Here is a 7196-nt window from a genome sequence, read left to right as displayed (position 1 = left end):
TAATAATTACCATAATTATATGTCAAAATATCTCAAATTAAGCAATATTCAAATTTCTACAAACATATCTAAGTTATTTAAATATTTAAAGATAATTTATAAATATCTAATAAGTAAAGAAATGATATAAAATATTAAAATATCATTTTTAAACTTATAATTTATAAATAATTAGACATTTAACAAAATAACAAACTTTTGAATTTGAAAAAAATATTATGGTTAAAATATCTATAAAAATATCTAGGTTAATTTCAAATTTATTAATTATTTAATTTGTCATATAAGATAATTTTAATATCATATTTCAAATAAAAAGATAAAGTTATCTTTTAGTTTAAAATATGTTAAATATCAAAATATCTAATCTTATAATTTAATAATATATAAATATTAAAGAAATTAACAAATTTTTAAATCTGACAATAATTGGAAATATTTAAAATTGGAAAAAAATCGAATTTTGGGAAAAAAAAATCCCAAAAATCGGATTTTTGGGGAAAAATCCCACAAAAATCGCAATGGGTGCTGGCTGCCCAGGAAGGGTTCCACGTGCAGCCCCAGGAGGCTGCAAATCAGCCTTCCGCGCGCAGAGCAGGAGGAGCTGGGCGAGAAACCTCGACGCCAGCAGGGTGATCGTGGACGGACAGTAGGGTGTGTGACCGAGGCTCACGCACGCGGATGGGCTTCCCAGTCCGAGTGTCTGGTGCTCACGAGCACCCACTCGACACCATGAAATCCGATTTTTCTAAAAATCATAACTTTCTCAATTTTTATCACAATCGACTTCCGTAAAAAACAAAATTGCTTAATTTTTCACAAGGAATTCAAATAAAATATTTTTTTAAAAAAAAAATAAAAAATATATTTTTCATGGAAAAAAATTCTGTACAACACATAAACCACATGAAGCCATCCAAATCAACACATACCATCGTTTTAATTCATATTTCCTGAAAGTAAATCATTACCATGGCTCTGATACCAGATGTTAGAATATTTCACCAGGATCTAGATTTACTACCATGTATGTTTCATTGACATCCTAATATGAATCCCAAAACAATGAAATAAACACATATAAAGTTTAGGAAACCTTACATTGGGTGCAGCGGAATATAATGACTCCTTCCGTTCAGATCTCTAGCCCTTGATTTTTTTCTGTAGCAGAACATAATCAAGATATGAACCTGGATCTTTTTCTCTCCTTCCTTTGATGCTGATTCTCCTTCTTGTTGTTTGGATTCTTCACAGTCTGACACACTATGATTGAGATACCACTTGATGTGTGTGGGCACTACTCTATCACTCAAGGTATTTCAAAACTCAAGAGAAGAAGAAGAAGAGAGGGGTGGCTATGGCTTTTCTCTGAAAGGAACAATATCCAAGTCATATTTTCCTGAAGCCAACACTTTCTATTTATAGAATGCCATCTAGGTTTAGGTTAGAATTGTATGGCATTAAAATAATGGAAAAATAAATGGTAAAAGGCTTGCATAGTGGTCGACCATATAAGGGATAATGGGCCTCACTTTGCAATTTTGCCATTTTGTTATTTTTCAATCCCATTTTCTCAAAAATGCCAATTTTCCAATTTTAACCATTTAAATGACAATTCTAATTATTTAATAACTAAAAATTAATTATTAACTAATATTGCCATTTAATATATTTATTAATTTAGACATATAAAATCTCTTAATTAATAAATAAACCTAGAATCTCTTTTCTTTACAATTTTGCCCTTGGTTAGTGAAAATTCATAAACTAGAGATAGTCTAACTTTAGAATTATAATTGATTAAACAAAATCAATTAACTCAGTCTTACAAGTAGTATGGTCTCAACTAGTATGGGGACCATGGGCCTATATAACCAAGCTTCCAATAAGTCGAACCGAATTTTCCAAGTAAATTCCCTAACTTATTAATTCCTTATTGAATCCACACTTAGAACTTAGAATTGCACTCTCAGTCATATAGAACGCTCTATATGTTCCACGATATAGATACGCTATTAGTTATCCATTGTTATAATCCTAATTTGATCAATGACCCTCTAATAGATGATCTACATTGAATATGAACTAAATTACCGTTACACCTTCAATGTATTTTATCCTTAAAACACTTAGCTCCGTATAAATGATATTTCAGCGAAGTGAAATGAGATCTCCACCATTTATCTCTGTTTAGCCAAGCTCGAAGGATATCATCGTTTCACTTCTAAATTCCTATAGAAGTTATAGGCTCCATATTTATGTTAGCGCTCCCACTCAATTACACTATCATGTTCCCAAAATGTACGTATCACCCTGACCTAAAAGTAGGCTTAACTAACAAATCAAAGAACATGTATAATACTCTTGAGATCGAGCCTAACCATATCAGGATTAAGATCATTTGATCTAGGATCAACAGGTGATATTGAATTGAATAGATATTACGGTAAATTTTAATATATCTAATCAAAGTTCAATATCGGTCCCTTCCGATGTATACTCCATACATCCGATACTGGTAAACTTTGCCAATGCCCTGGAAAGGACATAACACTTATCCAAGGTGTAAGAATACCTATCGCTGATTATATCATGCTAGTCTAAATCCAGTGAACTGACAAATCAGGGAATAAACTTTCGAACATATAATTAAGATTATATTCCACTGTGCTGACAACACTATAATCATTAACAAATTTATATGTTATGGACTTAAATAGAATTCATACATTATATATGTATAATCATGAAATAAATCATGTGAACCATGCAACATAAAATGTTATTTCTAATCTTTATTAATAAGGAAATCTGATTATACTGAAATGAGTTTTATTTAGGGCACAAAACCCAACACGTAGCAACTAATAACTTGCACAAATCAACATGCCACTAAGCATAATATGTTGGTAGTAATTTTTTTTCTTCTAATAATGCTTAGAACAGATAAATACTAATGAAGACAATTACTGAATCAGTTATTTCCATTCCAGGCTTCAAGCACAGTCGTTGATGCTGAAAAAGTTTATGTTTTTGAAATTTCACAAAAGGGTACCTGCCAATGAGACAATGGAATCAGGTACAATATATGGTAATACTAATACACAGTCTTACTCAACTACCAATCTACTAATTAAAGACTTACCCTTTATCAAAATAATTTCCGAAAACGAACATTGCCAGCTTAAATTCAATCTCGCTTGCTGGCTCCTTCAACTGGAAAGTGTCCACATACATTTCCTTGCTTGAGTGGAATCGTTTTTTGGTCTTTTGATACGCGTTTGAAGCAAGGAGAACTTTGAGGGCCGAGGTGCATTGATCTTCATGACCAATGTCTTCTACCATTGTCAAATTCACAGGGTCAACCTCATATTGATTGTTGGTAGGCGGGTTGTCAAACTCCAAATTTCTCGTGTTTTCATTTTCAAACTGATCGTCATTTGAAGTGCTCATCGAGTTAGTTTCTTTGTCGGCCTCCTCATCATCTCTCTCCCCGTCCTTATCAATAACTTCCATCATTTCTTTGTCGGACTCCTCATCATTTCTCTCCCTGTCCTTATCAATAACTTCCATCAGTTCTTTTAGTAGAGATTGCCTCAACTCCATTATCACGGAGTGCCTCAACTCTTTCATCATTGTCTGATGCAACTCGGCTGTCACAGATTTTCTCACCTCAGGTAATATAGATTCACGAAGCTCTGGAATAAAAGATTCCTTAACCTCGTCAATGATAGATTGCTTCATAGTGACGAAGCCCTTTCCGATGTCCTTAGAGATGTCGGCTTTGAAAGAGTCAAATAATCTTAGTAGTTCTTGACAAGTAGTGTCTAACTTTTTATCCCTCTCCTTCATTTCATCTCTTAAGATGCAGTTGCAGCATGTAGAGGATGAGGTTCCTCCCTGGTTAGATGATGGAATGGAATTGTCTTCTGTATGGTCATATGTCTTCCTGAACATAGGTGGGTGTAGAATAATCTGCCCCAAAATGAGAAAAATTTCAAGAACACTTTACAAAAAAAAGTAGCAATTAACAAAATTGTATTGGCCTATTCCTAATAACAAGTAACTTTGAAGAGTTGTAAACCAAAAATGTACCTTCCCATTCATAAATCCCCCACTCTTGGAGATGAAGGAGGATATTCCTTTCACTCGGTCCTCATTCCAGTAAGCCATGGGAAGGCCAAGGCGAGGAGAAGTGTACAACTTCCTTTTTATATGGCTCCAATAATATATCTGCAAAAAAAATTATTTGCAATTAAAACTACAGTGAAAGGGATGCATAATTAATTAAAAGATGGTTTAAAACTTACTTGAAGGTAAATAGTGCCACCCGGGAGATAATGAACCTTGCCCTTAACTTTCGAATTATAGAGTCGTTTTTTATGTGCTTTCTGATTCTCATATAAAAACTTAAAGATGAACGAAGCCCAGTTCAACTTCTTTATCCGCCTAACATCTAAGAGTGCATTTATGTAATCCTTTCTTACGTACGTTCCAGATGTGGGAACCAAGAAGGATCCCAATGCTACCAACATAAAACGTGCAACGAACACAACATCAACTTCTTCAGAGTTGGTTATAAGCTCGACCAAGTCAGTGCACCTAATGGATTTTTCGACGTTGCACACTTCATTTCGGACTTTGTTGTCAATGTCAACATAATCTTCAAAGTTGATGTCCTCACCACCATCTTCGATTTTCATAATTGCCTTAAACGATTGAATAGTAAAAGGATAAGTTACCCCATCTTGGACTAGTTCAAATTTTTAAAGATCCATATGGTTGTACAAGTACCATATGAGAGAGCTACGCACTGACCAAATTTCTTGATTAAGGAGGGACCCGAAGCCTATATCTGAAATGACTTTCTTCTGTGCTTCGTTCAAACCGATCACAATTTCTCTTAATCTTTCTGGATTGTATCTACATTGGACCCTACAATGATCTTCGTCATTGTCACTCTCTACTGTTGGCTCCTTAATCTTTTCTTTTGCAGTGATCTTCCCTTGAATTATTGATGCTTTTTTTTGTAGTAGACGCTGCAGTGCACGTTCAAGTGAGTTGTTTATACATTGTTCCTGCAATAATGTAAAAGATCAAATTATTTATACCTTCTACACATAGATCAAGTACATCTAGCAATATAATACAATAATAATAATTATGTGACAGCACACATTTACGCATACATGTTAAATTTACCTCATTTGTAACTACATTTTTCCCCTTGTCGGAGGCCTTTGTGCGCTTAGCAAGTGACTTATCATCTTCCTCGACATTGTGCTTTCCCGATGACATCTACAACAAACATTTAAATCAATAAAACTAAATATCAACAAAGATTTCAAGCCCATCAAAACAAAATGGTCTTCGGATTTTATTCTTAATAAAAAAAGAAAAGAATAGAAAAAAACTAGTCTATATCAGTACATGCCCATGACTGATTCTGATTATAAAAAAGAGATCACATCTGCAATAATGAAGAGATATATATACACATATTAATATTCTTCCATTCCATGTGACATATAATTGCAGAGAAACTATGATATAATTGTAGAAGGAAAAATGTATTTCCCAGAACTGCAGCTAACACTCAAACAATGGACATATCATTAAGTCATCTGCAAAAAAATGTACTTGTTTCCCTAGTCCCTCAGTCAATGAAATATATAGTTATGGAAGAAAGATAGGAGAAAACCAGGATAAAGGGTACAACAAGGCAACCCAAAACAAACAAAGCACATAATTAATGAGAAGAGGAAATAAAATTACAGCATTACAAGGAACAAAAGAAGATAAATAACAACACAACAATGTAATGCCAGAAAGGCAAAAACAGAAGCCCAAAATCATACATACCACAAATACATAAGCAAACAGTTACATGTCAATATTTATGTTCTCTCACATGTAGGTAATGCAAAGCATAAATTTTGTCAAAGCAACTGAAGCAACCAACTGCTTTTGGTTTCAAAAGGACTGCTATAAAAGACATGCTGAAAAAACATTACTAAATCCAATAAAATTTATGTAACAAATATGTTTAATTCTAAAACATCCAAACTCAGAAATTATCAAATCAAAGGTTGTAACTTTTGTTAAATTTATTTCACCAAAAACTACTGTAAGCATTTTCAGAGCTTAGCTTAGCATAGCCAAAGGCCTTTCTTGTTGGAGGAATGCACACACTTCCTTACAAATATGGCAAAGTTTAATACTATCCAAATGTACTTGACAGAAGATCACATAAGAATAATGAGAAAATAGCTAAACAAGGAGGGCTTATTCTAGATGTCTAAGAAAGTTTTATTCATGCTAATAAATTACTAAGAAAATTAGAGAGAGACACAAAACAAAAACATGACATTCCTATTTTTAATTTATGATTCTGCAGTCCATTCTTATTTTTACCAATGTCGTCAAAGGAGTGTTATGATGAGAAAAAAAATGCATCTTTTGAAGAATAACGAATTCATTAAAGAAGGGTATAGCCCCAAATCAATATTTCATAACCCTAAAGAAGTAAATCTCCCCAAATCAAAATTCAAAAACAGTAATCGATATGAAAAGCAAAATAACAATAATTACTTCTCAACAATTATGTCTATATATGAGCAATGAAGAAGAAAAAAAACTTTGATTTTGATGAATACGGACATACAGAACACAATCCTCTTCCAATCTATAGCTTAAACTTTTAAACGGACCAAAATAGCAGCCAAATGATCTAGTACCAGTAAGTGACTATAGCTTTCATATTCTAGAATTGTTGATAGCATATGAACAAAATCTAATTAAAGTTACTAAATGAAGTGATACTGAGAAGCAATTTTAGTAAAGCACACTACATTGTCATGCAGCAAACTAAATTCCATTTAGTATTCATTCATTATCTATAACAAACCAAATTCTATATAGATATAAAATTCCAATTAAATCAAATCAGGTAGCTGTTAATTGTGAAATTGAATTTTCTATGTTAAGCCACTCATTCATTCTCTACTAGCAGCAATTTAAAATCAGGATACATAAGTATTAATGATAAAAAAGTCAATTAAAACTCACTAACCTCTCAGTGGTGACAAACATTTAATAATGCAAACTAACTTCATTAAGGCATTGTGCAGTCTAACACTCGCTTACTAAACAATCGTTCGTTACTTTTTAGCTTAAGGAGTACCCAATGGCTTACT

The sequence above is a fragment of the Cannabis sativa genome, chromosome 4, assembly GCF_029168945.1.
Source record: "Cannabis sativa cultivar Pink pepper isolate KNU-18-1 chromosome 4, ASM2916894v1, whole genome shotgun sequence".
Lineage (NCBI taxonomy): Eukaryota > Viridiplantae > Streptophyta > Magnoliopsida > Rosales > Cannabaceae > Cannabis > Cannabis sativa.
Note: the sequence above shows the minus strand (reverse complement) of the source record.